Source organism: Cervus elaphus, chromosome 3 (assembly GCF_910594005.1).
Source record: "Cervus elaphus chromosome 3, mCerEla1.1, whole genome shotgun sequence".
Taxonomy (NCBI): domain Eukaryota; kingdom Metazoa; phylum Chordata; class Mammalia; order Artiodactyla; family Cervidae; genus Cervus; species Cervus elaphus.
The window spans coordinates 53,152,715-53,171,824 of record NC_057817.1 but is presented as its reverse complement, the minus strand read 5'-3'; the positions used below and the strand labels follow the sequence as shown (position 1 = coordinate 53,171,824).

General features: G+C 42.0%; 1 pseudogene; it reads right to left on the bottom strand.

The window, feature by feature from the left end:
- The window catches only part of LOC122678990, a 50,303-nt pseudogene that overhangs the window by 10,889 nt on the left and 20,304 nt on the right, over positions 1 to 19,110 (bottom strand).

The following is a 19,110-nucleotide window of genomic DNA, read 5'->3' as shown; positions in this document are numbered from 1 at the left end:
TCTTCAGCATTGTTGTCTATTTCACAAATGCTCTTTCAGTGGGTCTAGCCACACAGTAAACTTATTCACTGAGTTTTAAATTTTAATTATGAGATTTTTATTTCTAAGGATTCTATTAAAATTTTTTCTAAAGTCTTTCTCTGAATGCAGAACACTTCTTTATTACAGCAAGATATAAAACAAATCAACATTAAGTGTTCATAACCACACTAGCCATTATTATGACTGATGGTATTCAGCTTGCTCAAATTTGGGGGAATCGCTATATACCTCTCTTGAAATTCACTGACCATGTGGCGATGTTGAAGGGCACCCGGAGGCCCTGTCTCCCGACCTCTGGTACAGCCAGCAGGTCAGCTCACGGTTCCCCACACAGAAGAGGCAGAGGGCATGGCACAGAGGCGGGGTCAGAGGGATTTATGAGAGGAAGGTCTTTTGGAGTCCAAGCAGAGAAGATGATTCTTCTGTTTTCAGGGCTGGTTTTGATTGTATCAATCACCTTTGAAGTTGATTATTCCTTGATCTGAATAATCTGAATCCACATCTTTGTATATGGAACCCCCAAAGCCTCCCCTGAAACCTGTAAACTGGGCCTTCGCCCCCTTCTTTTCTGGTGAAGAGTTCCAGGCTGTCCAAGAAATCTCGGGACCCGTGGGCATCCTAGATTTTCACCCTGTTTGGAAGGCATCTCCTTAATGTTTGTGGATCCCTTGATTGATAAACCACAGCAACTCCTCGCAAACACCCTTTCAGAAAACACGTTTGAGTGTCAGCAGAGGAAATTCACCTCTCAGTCGGTTGCACACCTGTGTTAGGAATACTGACAATGAGCTGGTGAGGGTGTGGTCATTCTTTGGAAGTCACAGCGAAAGACGTGATAAATCTGTCGGTTCAGTTCAGTTCAGTCACTCAGTCATGTCTGACTCTTTGAGACCCCATGAACTGCAGCATGACAGGCCTCCCTGTCCAGCACCAACCGGAGCTTACTCAAACTCATGTCCTTTGAGTCGGTGATGCCATCCAACCATCTCATCCTCTGTCGGCCCCTTCTCCTCCTGCCTTCAATCTTTCCAATCATCAGGGTTTTTTCTGATGAGTCAGTTCTTCACACCAGGTGGCCAAAATATTGGAGTTTCAGCTTTAGCATCAGTCCTTCCAATGAATATTCAGGACTGATTTCCTTTAGGATGGACTGGTTGGATCTCCTTGCAGTCCTAGGGACTCTCAAGAGTTTTCTCCAACACACAGTTCAAAAGAATCAATACTTCAGTGCTCAGTTTTCTTTATAGTCCAATTCACATCCATACATGACTACTGGAAAAATTAAAGTTTTGATTAGATGGACATTTGTTGGCAAAGTAATGTCTCTGCTTTTTAACATGCTGTCTAGGTTGATGATAACTTTTCTTCCAAGGAGCAAGTGTCTTTTAATTTCATGGCTGCAATCACCATCTGCATTGGAGCCCTCAAAAATAAAGTCTCTCACTGTTTCCATTGTTTCCCTATCTATTTGCCAAAGCAAAAACAACACCCAGTTGTGGACGTGACTGGTGACGAAAGTGAAGTCTGATGGTGTAAAGAGCAATATTGCATGGGAACCTCTGGAATGTTAGATCCATGAATCAAGGCAAATTGGAAGTGGTCAAACAGGAGATGGCAAGAGTGAATGTCAAAATTTTAGGAATCAGCGAACTGAAATGGACTGGAATAGGTGAATTTAACTCAGATAACAATTATATCTACTACTGTGGGCAAAAATCCCTCAGAAGAAATGGAGCGGCCATCATAATCAACAAAAGAGTCTGAAATGCAGTACTTGGATGCAGTCTCAAAAACGACAGAATGATCTCTGTTCATTTCCAAAGAAAACCATTCAATATCATGGTAATCCAAGTCTATGCCCCAACCAGTAATGCTGAAGAAGCTGAAGTTGAACGGTTCTATGAAAACCTACGAGACCTTATAGAACTAACACCTAAAAAATGTCCTTTTCATTATAGGGGACTGGAATGCAGAAGTAGGAAGTAAAAAAATACCTGGAGTAACAGGCAAATTTGGCCTTGGAGTACAAAATGAAGCAGGGCAAAGGCTAATAGAGTTTTGCCAGGAGAACGCACTGGTCATAGCAAACACCCTCTTCCAACAACACAAGAGAAGACTCCACACATGGGCATCACCAGATGGCCAACACCAAAATCAGGTTGATTATGTTCTTTGCAGCCAAAGATGGAGAAGTTCTATACAGTCAGCAAAAACAAGACTGGGAGCTGACTGTGACTCAGATCATGAACTCCTTATTGTGAAATTCAAACTTAAATTGAAGACAGTAGGGAAAACCACTAGACCATTCAGGCATCCATTCAGGTGTCTATCTCTGATGCTTAAGCTCCCCAGGGGGCAGCAGGCATGCAGGCTGGGAGCCTGGCGGGTGGCTGACTGCGGGCGAGGTGGCCCTGTCCCTACCTGTCCCTCTTTTCCTGCCATAGCTCCAGAGACTCTGCTTCTTCCTGTGACTACTAAATTCTTTTTCTTCTTAGTCACAGCTTCAATCCTCCCTTTTTAATTTTTAAACAAAAGTAAACATACTTGTAGGTTTCTTCCTATATTTGAAGTTTACAAGTTAGTTTATGTCGTCTGCTGTTTCTGCTGCCTTTCACAGTGAGTTACATCCTTCCCTGGTTTGGGATTTTTGACTCTGATTTCATATTTTTATCCATGAGAATTTTTGAGGCCTACATTGAAGGTGGGTTCTTCTAGGGTTTTCATTTGTTTCTGCTAGATGTCCGGGGCATTACCAACGTGAGATCATTTTATCCTGAAGTGTCTATTTAAGTTTTCTCACTCCAAGGTATTATTTGTTTGGGCTACGGGCATCAGAAAGAATCAGCTTGTGTTAAGAATTCTCAAGGGAGATTCACCCCCTCTACCCCCACCCCCAATCTAGAGACAGCATTTAGGGTAGGCAGGCAATTTTATTTGCTGCCTCCTTGAACAGGGGCTGGCTGATTTCTATTTCACTCTGACATTGTGAGTGTGGCCTTTTGTGGTTCCACATTATGGAGGGTGGGAGTCTCTTATAGAGCCTCCCACTTTAGACTGACTCTTAGGATCTTTAAGGTCAGAAAATGAAGTTTAAGGACTTTGGGGTTTGGCAAACGCCGTCAGAGTAAATGTCAGTTTTGGGCTCTGCTTCTCTGTGTTTCCCCTTTCTCTTGACTTTTGGGTTTTGAGGACTCTGTTTTCTCGATAAGCCCATACTTGCATTAAAAAAGAGATGTTTTCAGTATTCCATCCAGAGTTTTTAATTGCTTTGGAATAGCATTCTTGGCATAGGCAAGCTGGGGTGCTTCCCCTTACTTTGGTTAGCCTTAGGAGACAAGAATTCCTTCCTTCTGGCCCTGGCCCTGAGTTGTTTCCCTTGACAACCTGACAAATCTCAGTGTAACATCTGCATTTCCTCTGTGAACATGCATATGATCTCCTCTGATTATGCACTTTTTTCAATGACTTTTAAGTATTTTAAAAATTTTGCCATATGCCTCAGTGGAATTGACCTTACTCAGAACTACAGCAGAATGTGTAAATGGCTTCTCTTTGGGCTACTTTAAGTATACCATCTTATTTATTTATTTTTTTTTAAGTATACCATCTTAAATGGAAATTTCTCAGTGAAACTTGTTTGTGAACAGAAATCAGTGTTGAGAAATGATGGCATATGAAATAAAATCTGGAGGAAATGTCTTGTGTATTTCTACTATGGAGAGCAGTACCCTTGATTATAATATAGATTTACCTCTATCTACTTATCTTTTTGCATAGAATGAATATACTCATCATTGTAGAAAGAGATATTCCCCACTTGTTTCAATCCTTGACCTAACCGTTCTGGCAACTGTCTGCCTTCCTGGTTTGACTGGACAGGGACTGAGAAGAATAAGAGAGTTTGAGGGGCTTTCAAACGCCTTGAAAGATCTTAGGAATAATGATGTCATGTGGGAGGACTGATCTCAGTTCTCAGGTCCTGTGCTGGGGAATGATGATGACACATGGTTACTCTAGACTTGAATGTGATGAACAGGGATGCAGGAGTTTAGATCTATCTCAGTAGACACTTCAGAAAGTTTCTTTCCTTTTTTTCAGATTTAAAAGCCAAAGCTATATAAATTGGGGAAATTTTCTACCTCAAGAACAGATCAAGCCTATTGTAAATGGTGGATTATATCCAAGCAATTTGTTTAATATTGTTATTATTTATATAATAGTTGTGACTTGCAAGATCTTCCATCTTCATTGCTACATGTGGAATCTTTTAGTTGCAGAAAGCAGGATCTAGTTTCCTGACCAGAGATTGAACTCAGTGCCCCAGCATTGGGAACTTGGAGTCTTTAGCCATTAAACCAGCAGAGAAGTCCTGGTTCCTACTAATTTTGAATATTAATTATTGAGGTTGCTTCAGGGTGTGCATGTGAATCCATATACAACAAGTCCGCTACCATGAATCTTCAAGTTGCAAACTTTCAAAGGTGGGAAATGTGCATCTGGTTTCAGCAAGGAACCAGGACCTGTGTCATCAGTGGCAGGCATGAGTGAAATTGAAGCCTGCCCTCCATCTCCTGTTGCTGACGATCCTTTGGCTCTACCGTCTCCCCCTCCTCCCCCTCCTCTGGTCAGTAACTCCTCTTGTCTGTTCACCTGATGCCAGCTCCTGTGATACTCTTGTTCTGTATTACTGTGCTTTTCAAGGTGCTGTACTGAAAGATTAAGCATGTTTCATTTTTTGTGTTTTTTTAATGCATTATTTGTGTGAAGAGTATTATGACCCTATCACAGTACAGTACTATATACCCAGTTGTGTTAGTTGGGTACCTGGGCTACCTTTGTTGGACTTGACAATCAGCTGAACAAATGGAGCGTGGTGTCAGAATGGAGGGCACTCATATGGAGGGGACTTTCTGTATTAGATATGCATGTGTGTGTGTTGCTTCGGGATGGTATCCATTCTTCCCTCCTATAGTTCTGTCTTAATCTGGATTACAACCTGCAAGACAGATCACCCAGAACCAGTTTCCATCAGTTTTCCTCTGAATCATTCATCTCATTTGAAAAATATTTGAGTGTCTCCCTCGAGTCCAGTGCTCTGCCATTCAGGTTTACTTAGGTACATTTTATATTTGCTAAATCCTGCCTTGATGAATAATATGCCCTCCTTGGACTCAAGAAAATCAGTTCTATTAGACAGAAAAATTTAAATTTTAGGAAAAATCATTTGGCAGTTTTGCATTGACACAAAAATATAGGTTCTCTAACTTGCTGCTTGTGAAAACCTCATCGTGTGTAACTAGGAATTCTCTTTAATCCAAGTGAACTAGGAAGCCATTACCTGTTTGAATTCTCTTTATTTTACCTCTTTCTAAAACACTCTAAGGTGGTATAATGTCTCCTTTCCCTTTAGTATTTAGCAGATAAGACGTATGATTGTATAATTTCTAGTATACATAAATGACCCATGCCAAAAACAAAAGAATTTTACCTTGTGTCTTATAGTGGGGAATGTTGCAGGTGGTGATATTTTCCAAGATCCTGTAAGGATTTGACAGGACACAAAGGAAAAAGGCCCAGCTATTGATTGGACACGAAACAAAGCTAGTGGAAGTGGCAGTATTCCATCTGAGTTATTTAAAATCCTAAAAGAGGATGGTGTGAAAGTGCTGCACTCAATATGCCAGCAAATTTGGAAAACTCAGCAATGGCCACAGGACTGGAAAAGGTCAGTTTTCATTTTAATCCCAAAGAAAGGCAATGCCAAAAAATATTTAAACTATACAGTTGCACTCATTTCACATGCTAGCAAGGTAATGCTCAGAATTCTTCAAGCTAGGCTTCAGTAGTAAGTGAACCGAGAACTTCTAGATGTACAAGTTGGATTTAGAAAAGGCAGAGGAACCAGAGGTCAAATTGCCAACGTCCTCTGGATCATAGAAAAAGCAAGAAAATTCCACAAAAACATCTATTTCTGGTTCATTGACTATGCTAAAGCCTTTGTGTGGATCACAACAAACTGGAAAATTCTTTTTTTTTTTTTTTTTTTAAAATCCTTAAAGAGATGGGACTACCAGACCACCTTATCTGCCTCCTGAGAAATCTATATGCAGTTCAAGCAGCAACAGTCAGAGCCAGATATGGAACAATGGACTAGTTCCAAATTGGGAAAGGAATATATCAAGGCTGTATATTGTCACCTTGCTTATTTAACTTAAATGCAGAGCACATCATGAGAAATGCCAGGTTGTCATGACTCACAAACTAGATCAAGATTGCCAGGAGAAACATCAACAACCTCAGATGTGCAGATGACACCACTCTAATGGCAGAAAGCAAAGAGGAACTAAAGAGTCTCTTGATGAGGGTGAAAGAGGAGAGTGAAAAAGTTGGCTTAAAACTCAACATTCAAAAAACGGGATGACCCTGAGAGATGGGATGGGGAGGGAGGTGGGAAGGAGGTCAGGATGGGGAACACATGTACAACCATGGCTGATTCATGTGAATGTATGGCAAAACCATCACAATATTGTAAAGTAATTAGTCTCCAATTAAAAAAAAAAAGAAAACAAAAAACGAAGATCATGACATCCAGTGGTGAGCAGAAGGGGAAAAGTGGAAACAGTGGCAGATTTTGTTCTTTTGCCTCCAGTGCTGAAGCTCCACTACGCTGGCCACCTGATGTGAAGAGCCGACTCAGTGGAAAAGACCCTGATACTGGGAAAGATTGAGGGCAGGAGGAGAAGAGGGTAACATGGGATGAAATGGTTGGATGGCATCGCTTACTCAACAGACATGAGTTTGAGCAAACTTTGGGAGATAGTGAAGAACAGGGAAGCCTGCCATGCTGCAGTCCGTGGGGTTGCAGAGAGTCAGACAGGACTTAGTGGCTGAACAAGAGCAATGGGCTGGATAACCTGGATTTGCTTTCAACACAGAAAATTACTGTCAATAAAAAATAAGTGGGGAAAAGTAAACTGTAAAAAGTTTTTTTTTCTTTTTTTTAGGACTGCAGTGTTCTTATTTTCAAAGATGCTTAGAAATGTGAGTGAGGCAACATAATACTGCTTGCAAGAGATTTTAAGTTAACCTGCTGGAGTGATTGAGATAGAACTATGAGTAGTTTATCACTAATTTGTTTAAAAAACAGGCTGCTTTCAGATAATAACAATAATAGTAGTAATAATAAGCTGTATCACCTAGTGTTTAGTGCGTGCCAGGAATTTTTCTAAGTGTGTTGTTAGCTCTAATCTTCATGACAACCTACTATGAAGTGTGTATTACTGTGATCTACGTTTTATAGATAAGAGAATGGAGACACAGTAAGGTTCAGTAATTTGTCCAGATCACAACAGTGGTGAGACAAGATTTGAACCCAGAGGACTGCCTCTGAAGTCCATGGTTCTAAGTTTTATTATCCCCAGTTTGCCATTTTTTTTTTTTTGTGTGTGTGGGAGGCCTTTAAAAAAAATGTTTTTTTTTTTTTTTTAAACTTTGGCTGCACTGGGTCTTAATTGCGGCATGCAGCATCTTTGATCTTTGTTGCGGAACTCATTCTCTTAGTTGCGGCATGTGGGATCTAGTTTCCTGACTAGGGATCAGATCTGGGTTCCCAATGTTGGGAGGTCGGAGTCTTAGCCCCTGGACACCACGCAAGTCCCAGTTTGCCTTTTAATGACAATAGCATGAACATTTGCACTGTCCATCTTGTTTTCCATAATATGTTTAATCTATTAATTCACTTAGAAAATCTTATTTCTTTCTAAAAGATTTTGAAAATGCCACCCAAGACATTGCTCAGTATATTAAAAGTTAAGATTAGTGGAGTCCAAATTTATAGATTGCAAGATGGGATATTTTTATTGATGGTGGCTTACATTTTGAAATAGTTATACTGTATGCTGTTCTTTGGTTCAAAATAGGAAAAGGAGTACGTCAAGGCTGCATATTGTCACCCTACTTATTTAACTTATATGCAGAGTACATCATGAGAAACGCTGGGCTGGAAGAAGCACAAGCTGGAATCAAGATTGCTGGGAGAAATATCAATGACCTCAGATATGCAGATGACACCACCCTTATGGCAGAAAGTGAAGAGGAATTGAAAAGCCTCTTGATGAAAGTGAAAGAGGAGAGTGAAAAAGTTGGCTTAAAGGTCAACATTCAGAAAACTAAGATCATGGCATCTGGTCCCATCACTTCATGGGAAGTAGATGGGGACACAGTGGAAACAGTGTCAGACTTTATTTTGGGGGGCTCCAAAATCACTGCAGATGGTGACTGCAGTCATGAAATTAAGGTGCTTACGCCTTGGAAGGAAAGTTATGACCAACCTAGATAGCATATTAAAAAGCATAGACATTACTTTGCCAACAAAGGTCCGTCTAGTCAAGGCTATGGTTTTTCCAATAGTCATGTATGGATGTGATAGTTGGACTGTGATGAGAGCTGAGTGCTCAAGAATTGATGCTTTCGAACTGTGGTGTTGGAGAAGACTCTTGAGAGCCCCTTGGACTGCAAGGAGATCCAACCAGTCCATCCTGAAGGAGATCAGTCCTGGGTGTTCATTGGAAGGACTGATGCTGAAGCTGAAACTCCAATACTTTGGTCACTTCATGTGAAGAGTTGACTCATTGGAAAAGACCCTGATGCTGCAAGGGATTGGGGACAGGAGGAGAAGGGGACGACAGAGGGTGAAATGGCTGGATGGCATCACCGACTTGATGCACATGAGTTTGACTAAGCTCCGGGAGTTGGTGATGGACAGGGAGGCCTGGCTTGCTGCGATTCATGGGGTCGCAAAGAGTCAGACACGACTGAGCGACTGAACTGAACTGAACCGAACTGATGCTGTTCTCAGTCGTGTCTGACTCTTTGCGACCACCTGTAGCCCTCCAGGTTTCTCTGTTCATGGGATTTCCCAGGCAGGAATGCTAGGGTGGGTTGCCATTTCCTCCTCCAGGGGATCTTCCCTACCCAGGGATTGAACCCTTGCCTCTTGTGTCTCCTGCATTGGCAGGCAGATTCTTTACCACTGAGCCACCTGGGAAACCCAGTTATACTGTATGCATATATCTAAAAAAGTATTATTAAAAAAGCAGAGAGAGCGAGAGAGAGAAAACCTCACATACACATAAAACTCCACAGTGATGAAATGGATAATTCACAAGGATGCCTACTCTTCTAAGGGAATGGACTCTTTTCCTGTAGTCTTTGAATGTTCACACTGATGTTTGAAGCAGTGTACCCTCATTAACCCCTCCCACTGAATGGTGGTCTACAATTATGCTTCTGTTGTGATTCTGTCCTCCCTTGGGAAGCAAAAGATGACAGATTCAGCAGAAAGCTGGACCTCACTGTATAAGCAAGTAGCCTGACTGCTGTGCACATCAGGATAACTTTCGTGATACACAGAGGTAACACAATGGAAATCACAGTTTAGAAATCCAATTTATCTTGCTGTGAATAGAATTGCCTTCAATCCTGATGACAATTAGTTTTGTTCCATAGCACTGTGATAGGAATGTGACATTGAAAAACTGCTTGCTATCTATGCAAGCTTTCGTCTACCGCGAGTTCATGCCACAGAGGAAAAATGTTAATTCTACTTAAGTGAGAAAACATAAAAGGGTTTTTCACAAAGAGCGGCCACAAGGTCAGAGTATGACTGCTGAGGTAATGAAGGGAAGGCGTCCCTGAAACTTTTAGTTGCTTATACATTCTATTAAAGTTGCAAAATTCTGCTGATTCTTTTTTCTCAAAACCACTGGGGTTGCGGCTCAGTCACATTATGGATGAAGAGGGGAGTCATGCCAGCCTTTAATGTTTCCTGGTTCCGCACAGAGCCTGCCGCTGGTGCTCTTGGCTGGCCTTGGCTTTCCTCTTTGGTTCCAGCATCCTTTTCCTTTTCATCCAGCCTTTCTGGGAAGTCTGTTCAGTACTTATGGTATTGTTTTGAAAACCCCCAAATTGCACCTTCACATTTACTGTGAGAATAAAAAGCCCCCTGGTATAGCATACTCTAGGAAAAAAAAAGCCTGAAATATGGTTAACAGTTTTCCACCCATCTGTCGGAAAGCACACATCAAAAGAAAATCTATAGTTTGATGAGATTGGATTCAGACATCCTGCACCTCAGCGGTATGTGTGTTTATTGATCACTGCAGGGGGGAAGAGAGACCCGGAGCAGGGCAGACTTGAGTGGGAATCCAAGCGCCACCGTTTACCAGCTTATTTGGGCAAATATTTCTGAATGAGAGTTTCTTCATTGGTAAATGGGGAATAATAGCTATCTCGTATGGTTACTGTATAACCCTGGGTCAGGAAGATCCCCTGGAGAAGGAAATGGCAATCCACTCCAGTATTCTTGCCTGGAGAATCCCATGGACGGAGGAGCCTGGTGGGCTACATTAGTCCATGGGGTCGCAAAGAGTAGGACACGACTGAGTGACTTCAACCAGCCATAACCATGGTTACTGTGGAATTAAAAGTTTTGTACCTAAAGGTGAAAGTGAAAGTCTTCCAGTCATGTTTGACTCTTTGTGACCCCATGGACAAGACAGTCCATGGGATTTTCCAGGCCAGAGTACTGGAGTCGGTAGCCTTTCCTTTCTCCAGGGGATCTTCCCAACCCAGGGACTGAACCCAGGTCTCCTGCATTGCAGGTGGATTCTTTAGTAGCTGAGTCACAAGGGAAGCCCAAGAATACTGGAGTGGGTAGCCTATCCCTTCTCCAGTGGATCTTCCCCACCCAGGAATCGAACCAGAGTCTCCTGTATTGTACCTAGGGCACTAGTATGTAAGTGTTAATTGCTAGCTATTATGAGGCTATGTGACTTAGTTCCCACCCTTAAGAAGAGTGTTCTGGAAGGAGAGAGAATAAATGCTTCAAAGCATAAAATAGAGGGATAAAGGCTGTGAAGGAGCCTCAAAGTGTCTTGATACTGGTGTTGTAGAGAGAGCCTAGTGGCTGGGATAGGCACCAATCTCTTAACTTGTTGCCCTAAACTCTCTTGCCCCCTCCAGGCTACTCTTCGTAAAACAGTCGATGTTTCCTCTCTTAAATGCAAATAGGATCACACTTAAAATCCTCCCATGGTTTCACATTCTCTCTGGGAGAAAGCATTCAGTATGTGAACTCCTGCTTAATTCTCCAACTTCATTTCCTTCCCTTCACCTTTCTCATTTCCAGACATAAATTTCATGTGCCTGTTTTTTTTGTTCAGTTGTTAGTCGTGTCCGACTCTTTGTGACCCCATGGACTTGAGCACGCCAGGCTTCCCTGTCCTTCCCCATCTCCTGGGGCTTGCTCAAACTCATGTCCATTGAGTCAGTGATGCCAACCAACCATCTCGTTCTCTGTCGTCCCGTTCTCCTCCTGCCTTCAATCTTTCCCAGCATCAGGGTCTTTTCTGATGCATCGTGGCCAAAGTATCAGAGCTTCAGCTTCAGCATCAGTCCTTCCAATGAATATTCAGGACTGATCTCCTTTAGGATGGACTGGTTGGATCTCCTTCCAGTCCAAGGGACTCTCAAGAGTCTTCTCCAACACCACAGTTCAAAAGCATCAAACCTTTGGCGCTCAGCCTTCTTTATGGTCCAACTCTCACATCCATACATGACTACTGGAAAAACTATAGCTTTGACAAATGGACCTTGTCAGCAAAGTAATGTCTCTGCTTTTTAATATGCTGTCTAGGTTGATCATAGCTTTTCTTCCAAGTAGCAAGTGTCTTTTAATTTCATGGCTGCAGTCATCTGCAGTGATTTTGGAGCCCCCCAAAATAAAGTCAGTCACTGTTTTCTTTGTTTCCCTATCTATTTGCCAGGAAGTGATGGGACCAAATGCCATGATCTTAGTTTTCTGAATGTTGAATTTTAAGCCAACTTTTTCACTCTCCTCATTCATTTTCATCAAGAGACTGTTTAGTTCTTCACTTTCTGCCATGAGGGTGGTGTCATCTGCATATCTGAGGTTATTGATATTTCTCCCGGCAATCTTGATTCCAGCTTGTGCTTCATCCAGCCCAGCATTTCGAATGGTGTACTCTGCATGTAAGTTAAATAAGCAGGGTGACAATATACAGCTTTGACATACTCCTTTCCCAATTTAGAATCAGTCTGTTGTTCCATGACCAGTTTAACTGTTGCTTCTTGACCTGCATACAGATTTCTCAGGATGGATGTGTGGTGGTCTGGTGGTCCCATTTCTTTCAGAATTTTCCACAGTTTGTTGTGATCCACACAGTCAAAGGCTTTGGCATAGTCAATAAAGCAGAAATAGATGTTTTTCTGGAATTCTCTTGCTTTTTCCATGATTCCACAGATGTTGACAATTTGATCTCTGGTTCCTCCGCCTTTTCTAAATCTAGCTTGAACATCTGGAAGTTCACGGTTCACAGACTGTTGAAGCCTAGCTTGGAGAATTTTGAGCATTACCTTACTAGTATGTGAGATGAGTGCAATTGTGTGGTAGTTTGAACATTCTTTGGCATTGTCTTTCTTTGGGATTAGAATGAAAACTGACCTTTTCCATTCCTGTGGCCACTGCTGAGTTTTCCAAATTTGCTGACATATTGAGTGCAGCACTTTCACAGAATCATCTTTTAGGATTTGAAACAGCTCAAGTGGAATTCCATCACTTCCACTAGCTTTGTTCATAGTGATGCTTCCTAAGGCTCACTTGATTTCACATTCCAGGATGTCTGGTTCTAGGTGAGTGATCACACCATTGTGATTATCTGGGTCATGAGATCTTTTTTGTATAGTTCTTCTGTGTATTCTTGCCACATCTTCTTAATATCTTCTGCTTCTGTTAGGTCCATACTATTTCTGCCCTTTATCAAGCCCATCTTTGTATGAAATGTTCCCTTGGTATCTCTAATTTTCTTGAAGAGATCTCTAGTCTTTCCCATTCTATTGTTTTCCTCTATTTCTTTGCACTGATCCCTGAGGAAGGCTTTCTTGTCTCTCCTTGCTGTTCTTTGGAGCTCTGCATTCAAATAGGTACATCTTTCCTTTTCCTCCTTTGCTTTTTGCTTCTCTTCTTTTCACAGCTATTTGTAAAGCCTCCTCAGACAAATCCTTTCTGCATTTTTTTCCCCTTGGGGATGGTCTCGATTCCTGTTTCCTGTACAATGTCACAAACCTTTGTCCATAGTTCATCAGGCACTCTATCTATCAGATCTAGCCCCTTAAATCTATTTGTCACTTCCACTGTATAATCATAAGGGATTTGATTTAGGTCATGCCTGAATGGTCTAGTGGTTTTCCCTACTTTCTTCAATTTAAGTCTGAATTTGGCAATAAGGAGTTCATGATCTGAGCCACAGTCAGCTCCTGGTCTTGTTTTTGGTGACTGTATAGAGCTTCTCCATCTTTGGCTGCAAATAATATAATCAATCTGATTTTGGTGTTGACCATCTGGTGATGTCCATGTGTAGAATCTTCTCTTGTGTTGTTGGAAGAAGATGTTTGCTATGACTGGTGTGTTCTCTTGGCAAGACTATTAGCCTTTGCCCTTCTTCATTCTGTACTCCAAGGCCAAATTACCTATTACTCCAGGTATTTCTCAACCTCCTACTTTTGCATTCCAGTTCCCTATATGAAAAGGACATCTTTTTTGGGTGTTAATTCTAGAAGGTCTTGTAGGTCTTCATAGAACCATTCAACTTCAGCTTCTTCAGCATTACTGGTTGGGACATAGACTTGGATTCCCATGATATTGAATGGTTTACCTTGGAGACAGAGATCATTCTGTCTTTTTTGAGATTGCATCCAAGTACTGCATTTCAGACTCTTTTGTTTACGATGATGGCTACTCCATTTCTTCTGAGGGATTTTTGCCCACAGTGGTAGATATAATTGTCATCTGAGTTAAATTCACCTATTCCAGTCCATTTTAGTTCGCTGATTCCTAAAATGTCAACGTTCACTCTTGCCATCTCCTGTTTGACCACTTTGAATTTGCCTTGTTCATGGACCTAACTTTCCATGTTCCTATGCAATATTGTTCTTTACAGCATCTGACCTTGCTTCTATCACCAGTTGCATCCACAACTGGGTGTTGTTTTTGCTTTGGCTCCATCTCTTCATTCTTTCTGGAGTTATTTCTCCACTGATCTCCGGTAGCATATTGGGCACCTACCAAGCTGGGGAGTTCATCTTTCAGTGTCCTATCCTTTTGCCTTTTCACACTGGTCATGGGGTTCTCAAGGCAAGAATACTGAAGTGGTTTGCCATTCCCTTCTCCAGTGGGCCACATTTTCTCAGAACTCTCCACCATGACCCATCCATCTTGGGTGGCCCCACACGGCATGGCTCATAGTTAATCATTGAGTTAGACAAGGCTGTGGTCCATGTGATTGCATCTTAGGATATATTTGATTAAAAAAGTGACCAAACACTGTGTTTGAAAACCTTTTTAATTATTTCTTTTCTTTGTGTGGGAAATTATCTTTTCTAATGACTTATACACCACTACTAATGAGTCTTCATTATTCTTGAATTCTAATAGACTTCCTGGCGGGAGGGGCACCGGAGATTAGAGTTACATTGTAAATCAATTAGCTAAATCAACAAAAAAGCAGAGAAAAATCTGTTATGTAAATATGTCGTCACACAGCAGGTTCAGTCTCACCAAGCCTTGTCAGGGAGTGGGGAACAGTAGATGCAGAATTTTCCTGCAAATGCGAATTATTTGACTTCCTGATTAATATCAGACTCTGCAGCTTTCTTAATAACATAGCAAACTATGGATAATACCAGGTTTCCTTTCACCTACTTGGTTTCCAGTTTATATTGGTGTAAGTATGTACTCTGGGAGTTGGTGATGGACAGGGAGGCCTGGCGTGCTGCGGTTCATGGGGTCACAAAGAGTCGGACATGACTGAGCGACTGAACTGAACTGAAGCATGTACTGAACAAAAGGTTGGGAATGTAGTTGGGTTAGAAGCGAAGAAGGCAGTTGTTAGTTCATTAGTGTTGAAAGTGGGGATGAAGAGGATGCTTGCTGATCTTGCTCCTTCAGTGATGTACCCTTTGAGTTCAGCTGGGGTAGGAAGAGTGAGAGAGAAGTCAGGTTAATTTTAGGGAAAAAGAGATGGAAAGAAAGGAAGGAGGGGTAGGAAGATAAAACTTACAATAGTTCTTCCCTACTGTACCAGGCCCTGGCTAGACAAGTCAAGGAGACAGCAACCCACTGCAGTATGCTTGCCTGGAGAATCCCATGGGAAGAGGAACCTGGCAGGCTACAGTCCACAGTGTTGCAAAGAGTCAGACACGACTGAGCAACTAACACACTTTTAGAGCTCAAATCACTTTCACACTATCTCTTTAAAATGGGCTGGAGGGTATGTGTTGCCAATACCATGTTAGCAAAAGGTTTTAGTCTCTTCTTGGGTCTGGGATAACATAGTGATCTTTTGAATTAAACATTTTCTTAGACTAGATGTATACTTTGGGTTGAGGCTGAGATCAAGTCTCCCACTCAGTGTTTTTGAAGATAAATAATTAGGAACATCAGTATTATAATCACTTGCATTTTATTTTCCCTAGCCTAGGGCCTGGTGCAAAATAAGTGCTCACTAAATGTTTGTTGAATGAGTGAGTTGCACAATTACTTTTCAGATACTTTCAACCCCAAGATTGAAGGGGGAATTAAAAATATACTCATGAAAATTTTATCCAGGCAAACAATTAAAAAAAGGAGGTATATTGATTGGAAATGCCATAAAAGTTGAAATAAGTGTATGCTCTCTAGAAAAGTGAATGGAAATATCACAAAAATCTGTGGATAATATTGATCTGGCCAAAAAGTTCATTTGGGTTTTCCGTAAGATCTGTTGAGAAAACTCGGATGAACTTTTTGCCCAACCCGATACATAAGCTCTCAGCGCCTTGGAGATCATCCAAGCCCTTGTTTCGTTGCTAAGGAGTCTGAGGATCAGACATGACTGTGACCTGTGCAGGCTGCCCCCCTGCTTGGGGCGGAAGCAGCTGATCCTGGTTTTCTGATTCCTCTACTCAGGCACATGTTGTTTTTTATTAGTGTTGGGGGAATGTGTAATATTCTCGGTTCTGTCTTGTGACAAAAATCTGAAGCGATGGATGGACCAGCGTTACAGCCCTCAAATGGACCAGTGTTATAGCTCCATTTTATTTAGAAAGTAAGAGAAAATATATCCTTGAAGCATCAGGGCATGCTGACCCAAAAGACGAGAAGAGAAGAGAGGCCCCTGGCTCAATTTTGGCTCCTCTTTTTATATGTTTTTCCTCCTCCTCCTGGGCCTGCCCTATGTAAATTGGGCTAGCCAGTAGGGATGTTGTTACCTGAGGTCCTCACTCCGGTCCTTGCACCTTCCTTTGTTCTATTGTCATGGGCTTTTCCCTTCTTTGTCTTTTAGTCACCACCATTTTGAACTCCTTTTTTCTATTCTAACTACCTAACAGTCGCTCAGTCGTGTCCAACTCTTTGTGATCCCGTGGACTGTAGCCTGCCAGGTTCCTCTATCTATGGGATTTCCCAGGCAAGAATACCGGGGTGGGTTGCCATTTCCATTCTCCAGGGGATCTTCCCAACCCAGGGATTGAACCTGCATCTCCTTCCTGGCAGGTGAATTCTTTATCACTGAGTCACCTGGCAAGCTCATTCAGGCACATACTCCACCCTAATGTCCAACCAAGGACAAAGGGGAGAATCTGACTTCCACATGCACGGAATTCCACGTACTTAGTTTGAGAACTCTGGGAGAAATCAGACTGTTTCCTGAGATGAGAATTGAGTGCATAAGGTATGCATTTCATAAAATAAATGAGAAAATCCAACAGATCAAAATAAGCCTGTTTCAGCAAAGAACCAGATACAGAATAGTCTCTCAATAGACCAGATAGACCCTGCAATATTACAGACGTTTTGCAACGGTCACATAAAACTATTGGGATGTCTGGGAGAGAGTTAGTCTTCTATTCCACCAAGAGGTTGAGTAGAATGACTGGTTCTATTTTCAATTACCTTCATTTTCATTATCTGTGTTTGGGATGGACAATCACAATCTTAATTATTTCTGTTCTGGATAAGGTTGGAGGACAAAACTAATGATGTCATCAGAGGAAGCACACAGAGAGTGTTTGCCATCCTGGAGATCAGTCAACTGAAAATTTTGCTAGCACATCACTCCTAGGGCGATGAGCTCAGTGGGAGATGAGAGTTGCAATGAGTTGTGCCAGCTACCCACTGAGGGTGACAGTTTAAAAACAATGGACTGAAAAATGTCATAAATTTGAAAAACAATGAACTGCCTGGTGTCAGGGTTTAGAGATTGATGGCACTTGTGCCTGGAAAGCCAGAAAGAAATTCACACCGTTTTACATTCAAAATGTCCCTTGCAAATGATTCATTAACAGCCATATAGATATATACATATGAGTATGTATGTACACACACATACACACACACACATACATTATTTATATTGTTTTCTCTGTGTGTTTAAAATGCTCAGGAGCTGAAATTTGTTTGAACTGTTCAGTCAAGCGAAATGGTTCCTTTTGCAATATGCAGTTATTTTTGGTAGCTCAGGCTACCTTTAACTTTCTTTTCACTTTCTCCCTTTGTCATTAAAGGTGAAGGGCAAGCAGGGGAGAGAGGGTTTGATTTACTCTGGTGCTCCCCCAGCGGTGCTGCTGTGTGCAGCCTGAAAGGCCCTGCCTTGCACAACATAGATGATGGTGTAAATGGTCCTCCCCGCTTCAGAGTGGTGCAGTGGGGCTGTCGGTCTAATGCAGTCGGGGGTGGGGGGAGGGATTTGTTACAATTTAGCCATTGTTGCTTAATGACCTCAAACTTTGTGGTTTCAAACAGAAACTATTATATTTCATGAATTTGGTGGTTCTGCTGATCTCAATGATGTGATCAGCTGGTGGGTAGGCTGGTGGCTGGTGGGCCTAGGATGACCTTGACAGGGACACGTCATCCGTCCTTCCTGTGTGTTTGTTACATTCCTCCACTAGGTTAGCTCAGGCTTGTTCTCATGTTCATGATAGTTCATATACAAGCACCTTTTTAAGCTTCTGCTCAGTCCAGTTGACTGCTTTCTCTCATTCTCCAAAGCAGATCAAATGGCCATGCCCAGCGTCAAGGTGAGAAGACAGCTGGCCAAGGGTGTGGATACAGGGAAGTGAGAAATGCTGGGACTCAGTGCAGTTAGGTCTAACTGTGAGTTAGCAAACGAAAAGTTCAGGAAAGACTATCATAGATGCCAGCACTCATTACTGTTCAAGGCAGTCATGTTTTACATTGAGGTTAGTATTTATTCATTTATTCATCCATCCGAAGTTCCTTAGGGGACGATCATGTTTAGACACCGTTCTGGAGGCTGGGACCAACTCTGTGTTTAAAATGATTACCTAACAGGACAGGACCTTCTTTGCCCCTGCCCCCTTCTGTTCCTTTTCTCATCTTAGGTATGTGTTTTCTAAATTCAAATGCAGAGATAGAGATTTTGCTAATATAGTAGTAAGTTTGCTCTGGGCTTCCCAGGTGGCGCAGTGGTAAAGAATCTGCCCGCCAATGCAGGAGCTGCAGGAGACGTGAGTTCCACCCCTGGGTCGAGAAGATCCCCGGGAAGAGGAGATGGCAACCCACTCCAGTGTTCTTTCCTGGAGAATCCCATGGACAGAGGAACCTGGTGGGCTTTAGTCCGTGGGGTCACAAAGAGTCAGACAGGTTTACTCTAAGACATTGTCAATGTTAATTGAGAAAGATTAGAAGGTCCTGGAGTCTCTTTATATGGGAATATTGCCCCTTTTGGGTGGAGCTGGGACTTGGAAGGGGGTAGAAAAGGACCCGTGAGTTGAGGTGGTGCAGGGAGAGATGGAAGAGGGAAGAAATCCAGAAAGACAATGTGAAACTTCAGGCGGTTTATTTGAGGTGGACTAAATTAACTGAAAGATGACTTTATGAGAAAGCAAAGAAGATTTTTGCATCTTTCTCTGGTTTCCTTGTGTGTGCATAATTGGCAAGTGCTTTTCTGTAATACATTGTCTTAATATGATCTCCCAGACCTGTGGGGA